Source organism: Hemiscyllium ocellatum, chromosome 27 (genome assembly GCF_020745735.1).
Source record: "Hemiscyllium ocellatum isolate sHemOce1 chromosome 27, sHemOce1.pat.X.cur, whole genome shotgun sequence".
Classification (NCBI taxonomy): domain Eukaryota; kingdom Metazoa; phylum Chordata; class Chondrichthyes; order Orectolobiformes; family Hemiscylliidae; genus Hemiscyllium; species Hemiscyllium ocellatum.
In genome coordinates this window covers 2,680,933-2,698,084 of record NC_083427.1, presented here as the reverse complement: position 1 = coordinate 2,698,084, position 17,152 = coordinate 2,680,933, and the positions used below count along the sequence as shown (strand labels likewise).

General features: G+C 42.9%; 1 protein-coding gene across 1 annotated transcript in view; it reads left to right on the top strand.

Annotated features, from left to right (window-relative positions):
* Window positions 1-17,152, top strand: part of LOC132828622 (zinc finger protein 850-like) — a 75,205-nt gene that overhangs the window by 7,064 nt on the left and 50,989 nt on the right. The gene's annotated exons all lie outside the window — the stretch shown is intronic.

The following is a 17,152-nucleotide window of genomic DNA, read 5'->3' as shown; positions in this document are numbered from 1 at the left end:
TTTTAAGAAATATCTTAAAAGCTGAGAAGGGGTTTAGGGAAGGAATTTCAGAGCTTGAGGCCTTCGCAGCTCAAAGCTGGGCCAATATTGTGGAGCGTTGTAGGCGGTAGATAGGAAAATCAGAATCGGAGGAGTGAACTGGGTTCAGAGGTTGTAGGTTACAAAGACTATCTCTCATGAAAAGAGTGACTGTCTCCCTGGAGCTTCAAGCACCACTTTGAAATGGATCAATACAGGACACGCCTACTGCCTTAGACAAGATGACAGGTATGTCATATCTGTGCACTTGCAACCTAGGCTTGATCTCCAACAAACTGGTCTGCAGCAGAGTGGGAACAATGATGTGACGCTGGTCCAGGAAATGGATGTTGGAGACAGGGTAGTGGGAACTCCGCTTGAAGCACTCCAGCCTCTCAACCCTTAATCCCCAAACAGCACCCGATGCACTGCCTCCATCTCCTGCCTCTCCACTCGGAGTCTGCTCCTCTGTAGGTACAGGTGGAACTATCTTTGTGGGACCGTCCAGGGCTCTGAAACTGTAGAGATTGGAGACCAGAGGTGTTTGAGCAGTGCCAGCAGGGATCTGAGCAGCCTGTCTGTATCTCTGCTGAAACCACAAAGAAGGCAGAAGTAACAGGACAGGGGTATGTGCTGGAAATTGCATTCGGTCAAGGGATATTTGACAAACTATCAAGCTTCCTTGTTTAAGGTGTATGAATTGGAATAGTTCTAGCTCTTGTCCAAGCTCATACCTGAAGACAATCTCCCTCTTTTGCTGGTTTCATGTTGAAATACTTGGATGTGTTCTTTGGGATGGGTGGAACTTGGATGGGGGTTTTCCGGCCCAAAAATAAGTTGCTACGGTCCTATTCTCTCATTAGAGAGAGAGAGACAGGACTGGTGGTGGTTTTACCTGAAGGGCACCACATGGCAGGTGGGGAGAGAGAGAGGTTGAGAAGGAGTATCCTTCGTGGTAACGTAAGCTGGTGTGGGAATTGAACCCACACAGCGAGCATTCCCCTATATTGCAAACCAGCAGTTTGGCCAACTGAGCTAACCAGTCTCACAAGGGAAATATCTCTGCCCAACGAGACCGTTCAAGATTGCTGGAAAATTATTAGATCAGGTTGATTATTAAAACCCAACTTGATTATTCCCTGCTTACACCTAAGTTAATTAGAAAATTGCCTTTGTGTTTTGGATTGGCTAAACACGAGGGCACAGCAGAGAAAATACGCCAAGGTCGGGACATCCTGGGAGATTCAGTTTTCAAAAGCTTACTACAGTACTGCTAATAGCTACAAAAAAATTGAAACTGTTTGTGAGTGCGAATAGGGACATCAGTAAAATAAATCACCAGTAAAATAATTTCCAACAATGTTGAAATAAGAGGAACACAGAAGAATGATGATTACTCAGAATAGCATGAGATTCAGTGAGGTGAACTGTGAGCAGGCCCGGGAATGGGTTAGTTGGTCACCATGTCTTCAGCTGCCTGGACCCTAAGCTCTGGATTTTCCTCCATAAGTAATTCCTCTTTTCTACTTCAGTTTGTCCTGAAAACCTCTTGGTCCATGATTTTGGTCATCTGATTCAGTGTGTCTGTGAAACGTTTTATGATGTGAAAAGCTGTACTGAAATATAATTTTCTTTATTGCTGTAGTTCAGTCAAACCACAAATATGGTTCAGGCGCTGCTAGTTTATTGAGATCTGAACATTGAGCAGGTGAGTCTGTTCAAATGAAATTCAGATAGTCGCAGCTCGTGTCACAGTTCGGTGAGCTCTGATCACCAAGTGAGTGAATAAATCTGTACAAGAAGTGTAACTCAGACACAGCTTGTATCATATCTCATGGCATCATAAACAGCACAGACACCCTTCGCCTCATTGAGTCTATGCTCACCTGTTCTACACCAAATCTGCTTCCCAGCTTTCGGTACATAACCTGGAGTGTCATGACATTTTAACTGCTCATTCATTTATTTTTTAATGGTTGTAAGGTTTCTCACCTCCACTATCTCCTCAAGCAGTGCATTTCAGATTCTGACCACCCTCTGGATGACAAGAAATTATTCCTCAAATCCCCTCTCAACCTACTGAGACCCTTCATGTTAAAATTATGCCCCCTTGTTATCGACCTTTCAACCGAGGAGGTTAGCTGCTTCATATCCACTCATAGAATCCTTCCGGTGTGGAAGCAGACCCTTCGGCCCAGAAAGTCCACACCAACTCTCCACAGAGTATCCCACCCAGACGCATTCCCCTGTTACTGTACATTTACCCCTGACTAATGCACCTAACCTACACATCCCTGAACACTGTGGGCAATTTAGCATGGCCAATTCACCTTAACCTGCACATCTTTGGACTGTGGGAGGAAACCCACACAGACACGGGGCTAATGTGCAAACTCCACACAGACGGTTGCCCTGAGGCTGGGATTGAACCCAGGTCCCTGGCACTGTCAGGCAGCAGTGCTAACCACTGAGCCCCCTTGCCACCCTCTATCTTAAGCTCCCACACCCTCTCTTCATCACTAAAATGTTCCAATCCAAGCAATATCCTGGTGAATTTCCTCTTCAGTGAGATCTGATCATTGAGCGAGTGAGTCTGTAGAACTTTTAACTCAAATAAGCACAGCTTGTTAGAACAGATCTGAGAGGAGGAAGAACTGAACTAACCACTGGACTTTCTGTCCTCCAAATTCAGGACAAGGTGATTCTTTTCGAGCATTCAGTGTTACTAACAAGTGTAATGAAAGATAATTTGTTCTTATGAGTTGTGTTATTTGATAAAGTTGGAGTTGTGGGTCCACAGCTGGCAATCCGTAATATTGTGATACAATTCTCATATCTCACTTCTGTTCCACTTTTGATGTCCAAGTATTCCTTGTTGTGATCCCAGCTGATGTTATTACCAGACGAGTCAAATACCCAGACTGAAATCTGGCTTGGTAGATCTTGGTTTGTTTTGGTTTTAATGAAGTTGTCTGTCATTGGGGGAAAAAAAAGCATGTAATGTGGCAAATTTGGTTTTAACAGTAAAACAGAAGTTTTTAAGCAAAAGAAGTAAGACTGTTTACTTATACATCAAACTTAAAGATGTTGAAACTCATGGAAACATGATCCCAAAAGCACTCCTTCACAAATTCCCATTACACCTCTGCCCACTACCCAAAGCAGCCCACGTACAGTACTCACATTGAAGAAAATTGCTTTCCCTAACATCTCTATAGATTTGATTTAACTGTGACTTCCACTCCCAGTTCAGAAATTCAGGTGAGCTATTTTTGGAGCTTTCATGCCCCTGACCGTAGACATTCACAACTTCAAATAACCTCTTCAGGGTTTTATTCAAACATTCTGTCTGGTCTGGAAGTATTACTAATCTCCTCACTCTAAAAGTAATCTATTCTTATGCCTTCTACCTTTCTCAGGAATACTGCTTTACCAGACACCTTAATTGAAGACATTTGCAGAACTGCCCCAAGTGGAAACCAAAATTTAACCCCTCTTCGGCTGTGTGTTTTCTTTTAAGTTTTTAATCAAAAAAAGTTCTGAAACTTCTGTCAGAAAGCTTAAGGTATGACTCAGTGTAGATTGCGTAGTCATAACCTTTCCTACTCTAAACAAAAACCCATTTGTCTTCAAATTATTTTTCATGTAAATCACCAAGGCTACAAAAATACCTATACGTTAATCATTAAACACTCCAGGCACACAGAAAAACCCATATGCTGCAGAAACACAATTCAGAAATCCAAACTTAAGTGGTATTAGCATATGTCACACACCCTGCATTACAAGCTGTATTGGTTTCTTGCTTTATAAACATTGATTTCAAACAAATTGTTTGCACTTCACGTTAAAATTAATCTGATGTAGTCATTCAGTATTATTAACCATAACTTTCAGTTCTGTTTCCCACAATTTCTTTATGTGCATCATATCTACAGCAGTTCTTTTGATTGTTTACTATACCTCCCCATACCCGAAGCATTTTAGAGTCATTGAAGTCTCCAGCTCTTTGGTCTTTTGAGTCTGCAATGGTCAAAAATAAGCACCTAACAATTATAATCCCATTTTCCAGCACTTGGCCCATGACCCTGTATACCTTGGCTTTGCAAGTATACATCTAAATACTCTACCTCTTAAGTGTTATGAGGGTTTCTGCCTCTACCACACTTTTCTGAAGAAGGGTTACACCCAAAATGTCGACTTCTCCACCTCTTGCTGCTGCCTGGCTTGCTGTATTCTCCCAGCTTCCTGCTTGTCTACCACACGTAAAGGCAATGAGTTCCATAGTCCCACCACCCTCTGAATGAAAGAAAATTTTCCTCAACGTTGGTTTTTAAAATGGACTATCCCGACTGTAGTGACCCCGAAGGGACTTAACATACACTCCTGGGCAATGAATTACTTTTACGTGGCGTGATCAGCGAGACAGAGTTTGATAGATGACAGTGGTGTCCTCTGGGTTGGGAGAGCGGTGTCCTCTGGGAAATGCAGTCAATACCCAGCTGCAAAGGGGAGAGCAGAAAGAGAGGGAGAATTACAGCAGCAGGAGATTCAACAGTGCGGAGCACAGACAGGCATTTCTACGGCTGCAGATGAGACTCCAGGGTGATGTGTCGCTTCCCTGGGGCCAGGGTTAGTGTTTCCTGAATAGGTATAGGGCATTGTGAAGTTGGAGGGCCAGGACTGGAGGACAGCTAACGTGGTACCAAAAATTGAAGAAAGGTGGAAGGGATAAACCAGGAAACTATTGGTCAATGAGTTTAACTTCTGTGGTCGGGAAATTATCCGAAAAATTCCGAGGGATGAAATTAATCTCCACTTGAAGATTCACCAAATTACCCTGGATTAATCAAGGACAGTCAGCATACCTATGTAAGGGGGTGATCATGTCTCACTAATTTAAATGAATTTGGCAAGGATGTGGCTAGGCATGGAAGTGAGGTTAGTGCAGTTGATATCGTCTACGTGGACTTCAGTTAGGTTTTTGTCAAGATTTCACGTGGTAATCTGGTTACAAAGCTCAGAGCCCACGGGATCCAGGGGAATTGGGGGGAATTGGATCCAAAGTTTGCATAGTAGGAAGAAGCAGAGGGTGATGGTAGAAGGGTGTTTTGTGAATGGAAGCCTGTGTCCAGTGGTGTTCCACAGGGTTCGGCTCCAGGTCCATTGCTATTCTTTCCGTACATTAATGCTCTGAAAGCAGGCTCAGTTGGCTGGATGGCTGGTTTGCAATGCAGAGTGACACCAACAGCGCAGATTCATTTCATGCACTGGCTGGGTTACCATGAAGGTCTTCCTGCTCAACCACACCTCTGCGGCGTGGTGACCTTCAGGTTAAACTCACCACCAGTTGGCACGCTCTCTCTCTCTCTCTGTAATAAGAGAGCCACCCTCTAAGACTGTGGAACCTTTAACTTTTAATGATCTATATAACTTGGAGGTGCTGGTGGTGGACTGGCAGGGATGTTAAAAACAAAATCACACACCACCAGGTTATCGTCCAGTTATGTGGAAGCAATAACTTTCGGACCGCTGCTCCTTCACCAGATGGTTGTGGAGGTTAAGATTATGCTGACAGAAATTTATAGCCAAAGGAGTCCAGTGTCATGGAGATGTGATACAGGAAAACAATCTTAGATTAAAACTTCCATCTTTTATAATGGGATATGCTGGTTTCTGTTCTTTGATCTGTAAATCCCAGAACTGCAATTAAATTACATTCTCAAGATAGCTCAAGCTTTTTAAGCAATAGGTGTGAAGTCTGTCTGTGTCCCAATGCTATGTCAGACTGACAAACTCTCTGTATAGTTTTGCAGAGTTTTACATGGACTCATGCAGTTTTTGAGAAAAATAAATTGGCAGAATTACATTTTATTTTTGCTCAAAACTGCATGTATCAGTGTAAAACTATACCAAGGGTTTTGTCAGTCTGATAGCATTGGGACACAGACAGACTTCGCACTTACTGTTTAAAAAGCTGAGCCACCATCAGTTAGGCGCCACTTAGTACGGTGAGAAGACCTGGGGATCAACCTTAGGAATGATGTTTTGGCCCTGGAAGGAGTTCAACGCAGAGTTTACAAGAATGATACCTGGACTTCAAGGGTTAAGTTATTAGAAGAGATGAGATAAGTTAGGCCTTTACTGTAGAATTTAGAAGATTAAGGTGTGATTTAATTAAGGTCAACAGGTTATTATTTGGGAAAGACAGGGTTGACAAAGATAAACTAATTCCACTGGTGAACACTCTAAAAATCAGTAGGCATAGATTAAGAATTCAGACCAGACCATTCAGGAGAGATGTTATTAAAGCACTTCTACATGCAAAGAGTATTGGAGGTTTGGAACACTCTTCCTCAAATGGCGGTCAATGCTAAATTTAAATCTGAAATACAATTTTTTAGGAAAGGGTATCAAGGGATACAGGCCCAAAACAGTAAATGGGGTTAGTTCACCAATCAGCCTTGATCTTATTGAATGGCAGAGCAAACTCAAGTTTCTGAATGTCTACTCCTGTTCCTATTGTTACGATGCTGTTAATTAAAACCAAACACCCAGACAGGCTCGCCTCATCTCATAACTCTGAAAATATGAGTGCGTGACAGACAAATCCTAATTTCCACTATTTAAAGAGAAATAACAATTTATTTTCCTAACTCTAATAGTGAACACTAATCAAAGCTATTATCAAACTGAACACTCTTCTTCGTAGCCAATTGCTATATGACCCCAATTCTAAAAAAATGCTGCTCCAATAACAAAACTAAACATTACAGTAACTTAACTTCAAGTCCACACGCTCTGTCTTCAGTTTTCCATCTGCTGACCTCCCTGGGTTGTCTTTTTACTGCTTTTACAGGAAAAGGTACAATCGTTAGAGAGTGCCTTCTTATTTCTTTGAGTGCAAGATGTTAAATGGGCAATTAGCTCTGACCAAACCTTCAAAATGCTATGGTTTTATAACCCCCAAACATTGTTCCCTGTCATTGGTCCGATGTTGTCAAAATTATAAATTCAAACTTGATTGGGTTTTGCCAACCTGCACATAATTTCAACTAATTGGTTGAATTCTAATTGTTGTCAAAACAGCAACCAAAACTCAGGTATCCATTTACCAGCCAATTGTGACATGTATCTATTCTGGAACAGCTCGTCTTTCAGTCTTTCCATTCAGACAGCTGAGCCTGTAGTTTATGTTTACTTTAATATTCAGAAAACACTTTCTATTTTAAAGTGAACATGCACTTGTTTGACTTCATAACACTATGTTCCTAAATGATACAAAATATGGTGGTGTAAATATTGAGGAGAAAGCCTTAGACTAGAGGATAATATTGATGGACTGGTCAAGTGGGCTGAACAATAGCGAATGGAATTTTATCCTGAAAAGTATGACATGATGCATTTTGGAAGGTCCAACAAGGCAAAGGAATACATTTTGAATGGCAGGACTGAAGCAAATACAGAGGATCAGAGAATGTGCATGTCCATAGATCCTCTGAGGCAGTAGGTCAGTTGGATATGATAGTTAAGGCGACATATGAGACACTTGTCTTTATTGTTTAAATCAAATACAAGAGCAAGGAGGTTATGATGGAGCTGTACGTACCATTAGTACTCCAGCTATGACCTGTTTACAGATCTGGTCTCCACATTATAGGAAGGATGTGATGAAACTACAGAGGATCCGAGGTGATTCAGTTCAGGATGTTGCTTGGGCTGCAGTGATTCAACTGTGAAGGCAGACTAGATAGGCTGGGGTTGTTTTCCTTCAGGCAGAGGAGGCTGGGAAGGGATCAAAGTTCTGAGTGGCATAGATAGGGATAAACGTTTCCATGGCTCAGTGGTTAGCACTACTCCTCACAGCACCAGGTACCCTGGTTCAAACCTCACCTTGGGCAACTATCTGTGTGGAGTTTGCACGTTCTTCCTCTGTCTGTGTGGGTTTCCTCTGGATGCTCTGGTTTCCTCCCACAATCCAAAATATGCAGCTCAGGTGAATTGGCCATGCTAAATTGCCCGTAGTATTAGGTGCACTAGTCAGGGGTAGATGTAGGGGAATGGATATGGATGGGTTGCTCTTCAGAGGGTCGGTGTGGACCTGTTGGGCGGAAGGGCCTGTTTCCACGCTGTCGGGAATCTAATCTAATCTAATCAGTATGGAATTCCATTTCCCCCCTCAGTCGAAGCAAAATGCTCAGAGACAGTATAGCTTTACCTCCTTCGTCTTTATTCCGGGCCCTGGAGGCAGGGAGAACGATCACCCATGTGCACACAGACGTGAGTTCACGGTCTTCTCTTGAACAGCAGATTCTTAATTAATTATATGGCCATTTTAAAGGGAGGAGCATCCAGATAAGGCAACATACATATTGATTGGGTGACCGTTACAATCAGCAAGCATCAACAGTAAAGATTAAACCATCTGCTGTTACACAATGAATGTTCTCAACCTTAACTGGCTTCACATAATGAATACTGTCACCTTGTTAACTAACCGTACATATTGAATGCTTCCAATATTGTTAAATGGCTCCACATAATGAATGCTGTTCCACTTTGTTAACCCATTACCCTTGCCTCCAGCACCCCATTGTTAACTGCAAGTTCTTATCTGATCTGAGTCACGCTCAGCTGAACCTCTTGTTCCAGAAAACTTAACTCTTTCCCTACTTTCTCTACCTGCTCATACCCGATACACATTCTCAAGTTAACAACCGAGGGGCATAGTTTTATGGTGAGGCGTAGGACATTTCGAGGGGATTTGAGGAAAGCTTTTTCTCACTTAGGGAGTTGCCAGTTTCTGGAACTCACCGCCTAAAAGGGTGGCAGAGACAGAAACCCTCAAGACATTTAAAAGGCATTTGAAATGATGGGCACTTGAAATACCACACCAGACCAAGTGCTGGAAAATAGAATTAGAATGAATAGATGGATGTTTGATCAGGAGTGCAGACACAATAGGCCAAAGGGCCTCTTTCCCTTGATGCAAGTGGGCAGCACAGTGGCTCAGTGTTAGCACTGCTGCCCCACAGCACCATGGTCCCAGGTTCGACTCCAGCCTCAGGCGGCTCCCTGTGTGGAGCTTACACATTCTCCCTGTGTCTGCGTGGGTTTCCTCCGGGTGCTCCGGTTTCCTCCCACAGTCCAAAGATGTGGTTAGGGCGAATTGGCCATGCTAAATTGCCCATAGTGTTAGGTGCATTAGTCAGAGGGAAATGGGTCTGGGTGGGCTACTCTTCGGAGGGTCGGTGTGGACTTGTTGGGCCAAAGGGCCTGTTTCCACACTGCAGGGAATCTAATCTAATCTAACTCTGTGGTTGTATCAAGGATGGGCAACAGCCTGATTTCTGCTGCATATCCAGACCTTGCCAAATCTGAGAGATAACAACTCATGCTGTTTTCAGACCTTTTCCAATGGGAAGGTGTGGACAAAAGACTGGTGTTGTGGGTGAATCATCAACTTTAATTCGGCTATTTATTCAGAAATCTCACAATGAAGTACTGAAGCAATGATTTAAACTTTATTGCAGGACCCCTCACATAAACAAGTTAAGCCTCACAATTCAACTTGGCTATTACCCAGTTAAATTTAGTTACAATAGTGTCTCTGACGTCCAGGGGTTTGATCTTTATACAGTGTTTTTCCTGGAAGTTATGCAAATGAAGGGTTATGGTGTCGGATTGGTATACGTATAGAGTTTCATGTGATATTATTGATGATTCTATAGATAATTTTATCCACAATATTGATTACTCCTCCAGAAGCATCAAGTCTGCAGCTTGCTTCCTTTATCAGAAATGACTTGTTTGATTCTTGTTACATTCAGTGTTTGCTGTCTGCTGGAAGACCGAGCTTTCCTATGATTAATTCCTTACATTCTTCTGTAGGGCAATCAGCTATCCTTGAGGCGTAACGCAGCCATGTGGCAAAACAGCTTTGTTTGTGTAGCCGTAACCCCTTCTGCTCCCAGACATGGCTAATTGCTCTGAATCCCCTCTGTGACAGCTTGATTTTGTCCTTTAAAAGCGTATTCCAGACAGAGTTATTGCTGCTTCTTTCTGTGTGTAACAATTTACCTTTGTTGATTCTATCAACTCATGAACTGTCACTAAAGTTCTGAAGTTTGTAATATCATGCTGGAATGGAGCTAGAAATTCAGCTGAAAGGAAACTTTGCTTCCAAAATTCAGTGCTGCAGTTGAGGGTAACCTAGTCAACCACCAAAGACCACGGAGGTAGAGGGTATTAATAGAGTGAATGACCGAAGAATCTACCCTCATGTGAGGTTTTTCAGAGACTTGGAATGTAAGCATGAAGGGCTCTTTGACTGAACAGCTTCAGTCATCAATTTCTTGCTGCATTCTTGCAGCTTGTCTACCTTGGATTCCAGCATCTGCAGATTTGTTTTTTGTCTCTAACTAGGTTTGTACCACTGCAAAGTCTCTTCAAAGGATGCCCACTTTGAAGAAGTTCTCTGTCTCCCTCAGAAACAAATGCCCAGTCCCGAAGAAAGGATACACCCAAAATGTTGACTTCCCCACCTCTTGCTGTGCTCTTCCAGCTTCCTGCCTGCCTACCCTGAATGACAGCACTTTTTGTCTCATCAGTTTCAGAGCAGGACAAAAGCAAATCAGGAGAGGAGAAAAAAAATTAGAAGGAGATTGGTCTAGATTCTGTGTAATAGGAAAGGTTAGAGGGGTATGGGCCAAATGCTGGCAAACAGGGCTAGATTAACTTGGGATATCAGGATACTACTTCATTTACAAATCAAAGGAGAGAATCTGCAGTTGGGAAACTCAAGCAAAAATTCTTGGTAAGATTTTGTAGAGTTGCTTAATCCACATGTAATTAATGTCTGATTGTGAAAAGGGAAGTGTTCATCTGCTTTGTCTGTGGGAAAGATTTAATCATCAGTATGTCTGGAAAGCCACTGGATATCACACTCATCTCAGGGCCAATCATGCCTGAAGATGCAACAAGTCTGGTTCAGTTTCAGTTGCCAGGGAGAGAAGTGGGAGCTGGGAGTGAGGGAAAGCAGCGACTTTAATCTTCTCACCACTGAACTGGAGGAAGTTGCTGCACATCCCACCGCTGGGCATCCGAGAAATAGTCTGAACATTTAACAAAAGTGATACAAGTGAGGAGAGGGGAGAGTGAGGTTGAGCTGGGAGCTGTCAATGTCCAACTGACATTCTGTTATCAGATGACATCACCGTGGGAACATACAGATGAGGAATAAGGAAGCCAAGGCTGACTCTTTTGAGTACACCGGAGGGAACTGTGGGAATGGGAGAGGTAGACATTGCCAGTGATGCTCTGGCTGTGATTAGATAGACAAAGGTGCAACCAGCCGCAACCGTTTAGAGACATAAAGATGTATAGCACAGAAACAGACCCTTTGGTCCAACTCATTTGTGCCGAGCTGATATCTTAAGTTAATCTAGCCCCATTTGCCAGCATTTGGCCCATACTCCTCTCACCTTTCCTATTCATATCGCCTTCCAGATTCTTTTTTTAATGTTGTAATTGTACCAGTAACTTTTCTGAGATAACTCCAATGTCCAGAGATACTTGAAATCAAACAGCAGAGCAGTCAGCTGTGCAGATTCACTGCTGGGTCAGACAGCAGTGCAGGTTTATTTCTCCATTTAAATCCCTTCCCATGTGGTCACTGCCTTTGCCTGTCTTCCTCCTTTTTAAAGAGCTGCTATTCTGATCTTTCTCCCCACCAAAGTTCCAAAACAATGCAACAGCTGACAAAACAGCAATTACTGCTCCTAGAATTCGAGGGAAATCAGCTCCAAGATTGAAAATACCTCAATAAAGGGAGCGGCTCTTACAGCCACAACTTCTTCCTGTCCTCCGACTTGGATTGCCCAGGATCCTCTTTGAGTACTGTGGATGAATTTGTTTCTGCAGATGCTCCCTATTAGAATGCAGCCAACCTAATCATCAAACCATTTTCAGGTTTGCCTTCTGGACAATGATTCAGTTAGCAAAATGTATTTTAAAATAGCTATCTCCAAAATGAAAGGTCATTTCACATTGACCAGGCTACACTCAATATTTGAATAGCTTTCTTACTGTGCTGCTTCTTTAATCAAAGCACAAGGCAAGGCGAGCATTTATTGATTGGTTTCTTAAGTCGATGGTAGTTCGGATTCTTCTTGAGTGGCTGCAGTCCTGTCAGTGTGAGGGTTCAGAAGATAGAACAGCGACATAACAAGTTCTGCACGAATACCGACAGTCACTACTCCTCAAAATAAGTCATTAACAATAAGGTGACATGGTACTTGACACGAATACAATCTTATTCTCAAATGTTTAGTTTAATACTATACTGCTTCCATTGAAACATACTTGTCACAGCAGAAGACTGTTGCTTGTACTTAAATTCAGATTAAGAGTGAAAAGTAGTCGAGTGCCAGTACAATTGCCTCTCCAATAAAAGATCCAACCATTTCCATATTAAACTTCATGGTGTCCATAGCAAAAAGTGCATAATACAGAGGAACCTTGATTATCTGAATACTGATTATCCAAAAATTGGATGAGACGAAGCAGATCTCGAGGTCCCGATAGAAACATTACATCAAAGACTGTGATAGCGTCTTTTGTTTACAGGGATTAAACAGGCACCGTCTCCAAATGACTGACTTCCCGCACTCTGTCTGTCTCTCTTCACACACTTTCCCTGGAGTTCAACAGAGAGAAGTACCCTAAACACCCGCTGCCCTAGATAATCTCTCTAACATTGTCCTGCAAAAAGACAAACAGGAACCTGTCAAAAAAGATGCAGTAAAAAGTTGTGTGCGTCCATGCGCTATTTGGAGACTTGCCCCACAAAGGCAGCTGCAGCAGGAGCAGTTAGTTGTTGGTGTCCAGTCCAGCTGCCCTGGAGAGGTGGCGGGGTGGGGGTGGGGGGTGTTAACCTAATAATCAATTATCCAAACAAAATAGTGCACACCCAAGATGAAAGCAGTACCAAAGCGGCTCTGACTGAAGCCAGTAATGTTGGCTTGTTATTGGAGGAGGCAGGAAAGAGGGGGAGTGCTAATATATTGAACTAAATTGTCTTCAAGGTACTGAAAAGATTTGACATGTTATGTGTTCAACACAAGGCTCATTTATTTGCCTCTCGTCCAGAAATATTCAGTCCTGTGACTGAGCTGAAGTTCTTAAACAACAGCAGAACCACTCCAGTGAACGTGGTTCAGTCCTGAATATGATTAACAGCAAAACCTAATCACTGTAGTTACATGTGAACTCGGTACATGTGTCTGAGGTTAGATTAATTAGTGAACTCCTTCTCACACTCTAAGCAGGTAAATGGCTTCTCCCCAGTGTGAACCCATAGGTGTACAGCAAGGGCATGTAACTCCTTGAACCCAGCCCGACAATGAGAGCACTTGAACGGTCTCTTGTCAGTGGGATCATGTTGATGGGACACAAGGTCTCCTGAATGTGGAAAGCATTTCTCACAGTCTGGACATTTAAAAAGGTCTTTCATTAGTATGAGGATGTCAGTTCCACAGTACTTTTAAAGCACTTCCCACAGTCTGGTCTCTCATCTGTGTGACCCCACTGGTGTTTCAGCAGGTTGGATGATGAGTGAATCCTTTTCCGCACACTGAGCAGGTGACTCACCTCTCCCCAGTGTGAACCCGCTGGTGTACAATGCGGTCAGATGAGAGCAGTGAGAGACCTGAAAGGTTCCTCATCAGTATGATTCCTGATGAAGGGCTTTTGCCCGACACGTCGATTTCGCTGCTCGTTGGATGCTGCCTGAACTGCTGTGCTGTTCCAGCACCACTGATCCAGAATCTGGTTTCCAGCATCTGCAGTCATTGTTTTTACGTAGTGTGAATACGTCACTTGCCAATCAGATTCCCTGAACTTTTAAAGTCCTTCCCGCATTGAGGACATTTAAACAAACTCGCGGGTGTTCTAGCAGGTTATATGCCTGCGTGAATCCCTTCCCACACTCCGAACAGGTGAACGGTCTTTCCTTAGTGTGACTACAGTGATGTGCTTTCAAGTCACAGAGGGAAATGGATTCCCTTCCACAGTCCCTACATTTCCATTGTTTCCCCCAGTCTGACTTTGCTTGTGTTTCATGAGGCCAGATGATTGGCTGAAGTGTTGTCAACACACACAACACGTGCGGTTTCTCCACAGCGTGAATGGTGCTGTCTCCTTCCATGTTCAAAGTCTAATGATATTGGATCATGATGTGGTATTGGTTTCCGTTGTCCAACTGCAAATCCTTCCTTTCAAACACTATTTAACAGAGCTAAAAGAGAAAGAATGTGAGCGATAACCAACAAAAACACATAGTGAAATTTAACTGAATGAACCTGGCACTTTGTGGGGCCAGTACTAGGAAAAAAGTTTCCATAGAGCCACCTAGGGTTGTCATAAAACCCCAGCTGGTTCACTAATGTCCTTCATGGAAAGGGAATCTACCCTTACTCTCACACTCTGGCCTGTTTTGGAGTGGGAGTTGGGGGCTGGACAGGAAGTTGGTGTATACAGTTCTGGTCACCTTGCTTAGGAAGTACGTTATTAAATTGAAAAGGGCACAAAAGATTTGCAAGGACGTTGCCGAGTCTGGAGGGTTTGAGTTGGAAGGAGAGGCTGGATAATCTGGGCCTTTTTATCGTTGGAGCATAGGAGATTGAGGAGTGACCTTCTAGGGGTTTATAAAATCATGACAGACATAGGTAAGGTAGGAGAGTCCAAAACTAGAGGGCATAATTTTAAGGTGGGGGGAGAAATATTTAAAAGGGACCTGAGGGATAACATTTTCACGCAGAGATATTCATATGTAGAATGAACTGCCAGAGGAAGTGCTATGTGCAGCTACAGTTACAACTTTTAAAAGATGTTTGGACCAGTACGTGAAGAGGAATGGTTTAGAGGGATATGTGCTGGGTGCAAACAAATGAGACTATTGTAATTTAGTTTGGGTGACCTGTTTGGCAAGGACAAGTTGGGCTGAAGGATCTGTTTCAGTGCTGTATGATTCTATGAGAGCGAGGTGGAGAGTAACATAATGAGGGAAATAGCTGGGGGCAGCAGCGGCTAGCAGAGGAAGAATTTATAATGCTTCAACGTAGCTAGCATTTTGACAGAATCTTGCAGTGCTTCAATCTTCACCATGGAAAAGGATCAAGGAAGCATGTGTATGTGAACCTCCAAGTCAAGTACTGCCCTGACATGCCTGATATCCCCTCCTGGATCAGTAGAAATGTCCTCCATTTTAACATTGGGATGACTGAAGCCATTGTTTTCTGTCCCCTCTGAAACTCCACCCACTCACTGGAAACTGTCTGAGGCCAGACCAGAATGTTCATATCAATGGCAAAATATTGCACTGCAAGAGCAGCTTTCAATCACATAGTTCCTATCATCAACTTCAGCAGTCCGAACAGAAAGTTCTCAGCACGTCTGTGGACAGAAAGAGCATGAATATTTTGTTTATGATCATCCTTCATCAGAACTGAGGAAAGATAGAAATGTCATAGAGTTTTAGTAAGTGAAAGGGGTTTGTAGGGCCTGTGATAGGGTGATGCACCTCTGTAACATTGCCTCACTTTACCTCAGGTGAATTGTTCTAAAGGTCTCATCCTTTCCTCTGTTACCTCTAGTCTGGACAATGCTGACACCTTGCTAGCTGTATCCTGAAATTCAACTCTTAAAAACTTGCAATCATCTATATTTATCTCCCATTTAAACCATGTCTCTTTCGCTGTCACAACTTTACCCATTGAATAACAAAGACTCCCAGTTCAACTGCAGTTTAAGGACAAAACAGTAATGAGGAGAGAATGGGGCCCTTTAAAGATCAACAAGGCGATCTATGTGTGGAACCGCAGGAGAACAAGGAGATACTAAATGAGTATTTTGCATCAGTGTTTACTGTGGAGAAGGATATGTAAGCTAGAGAACTTTGGGAAATAAATAGTGACATCTTGAAAAAATGTCTGTATTATAGAAGACGAGATACTTAAAATGCAAAAAGGATGGTTAAATCCCTAGGACCTGATCTTGTGTACCGTTAAACTCTGCAGGAGGCCTGGGAAGTGATTACTGGGCCTCTTGCTGAGATATTTGTATCACTGATAGCCACAGGTGAGGTGCCGAAAGACTGGCTAACATGATGCCACTATTTAAGAAAGGTGGTATGGAAAAGCCAGGGAACTATGGACCAGTGAGCCTGAGGGACAGGATTTACATATATTTGGAAAGGCACATATACTGTGGGAAATCACATCTCACTAATTTGACTTGAGCTTTTGAAGAAGTAACAAAGAGGATTGATGAGAGTAGAGAGATGGATGTGATATATTTGGACTTCAGTAAAGCATTCAACATGGTTCCTCATGGTAGACTGGTTAGATCACATGGGATACAGGGAGAACTAGCCATTTGAATATAGAACTGGCTCAAAGGTCGAAGACAGACCATGGTGGCGGAGGGTTGCTTTTTAGACTGGAGGCCTGTGACCAATAGTATGCCACAAGGATCAGTGCTGGGACAACTGCTTTTCGTCATTTATATAAATGATTTGGATGTGAACATAGGAGGTACGGTTAGGAAGTTTGCAGATTACACCAAAATTGGAGGTATACCAGACAGTGAAGAAGGTCACTTCAGCGTGCAACAGGACTTTAATCAGATGGGCCAGTGGGCTGAGGAGTGGCAGATGGAGTTTAATTTAGATAAATATGAGGTGCTGCATTTTGGAAAGTCAAATCAGGGCAGGACTTATACACTTAATGTTAAAGTCCTGGGAAGTGTTGCTGAACAAAGTTTCACAGGTTCACAGTTTCTTGAAAGTAACAGGTAGACCAGATAGTGAAGGTGTTTGGTACATTTGTCTTTATTGATCAGTGCATTGAGTATTGGAGTTGGGAGATCATGCTGTAGCTGTACAGGATATTGGTTGGACCACTTTTAGAATACTGCATTCAATTCTGGTCTTCCTCCTGTAGGAAGGATGTTGTGAAACTTGAATGTGTCCAAACAAAATCTACAAGGACGTTGCTAGGATTGGAAGGTTTGTGTTATAGGGAGAGCCTGAATAGACTGGGGCTGTCTTTTTTGAAGCAACGCAAGCTGAGGAATG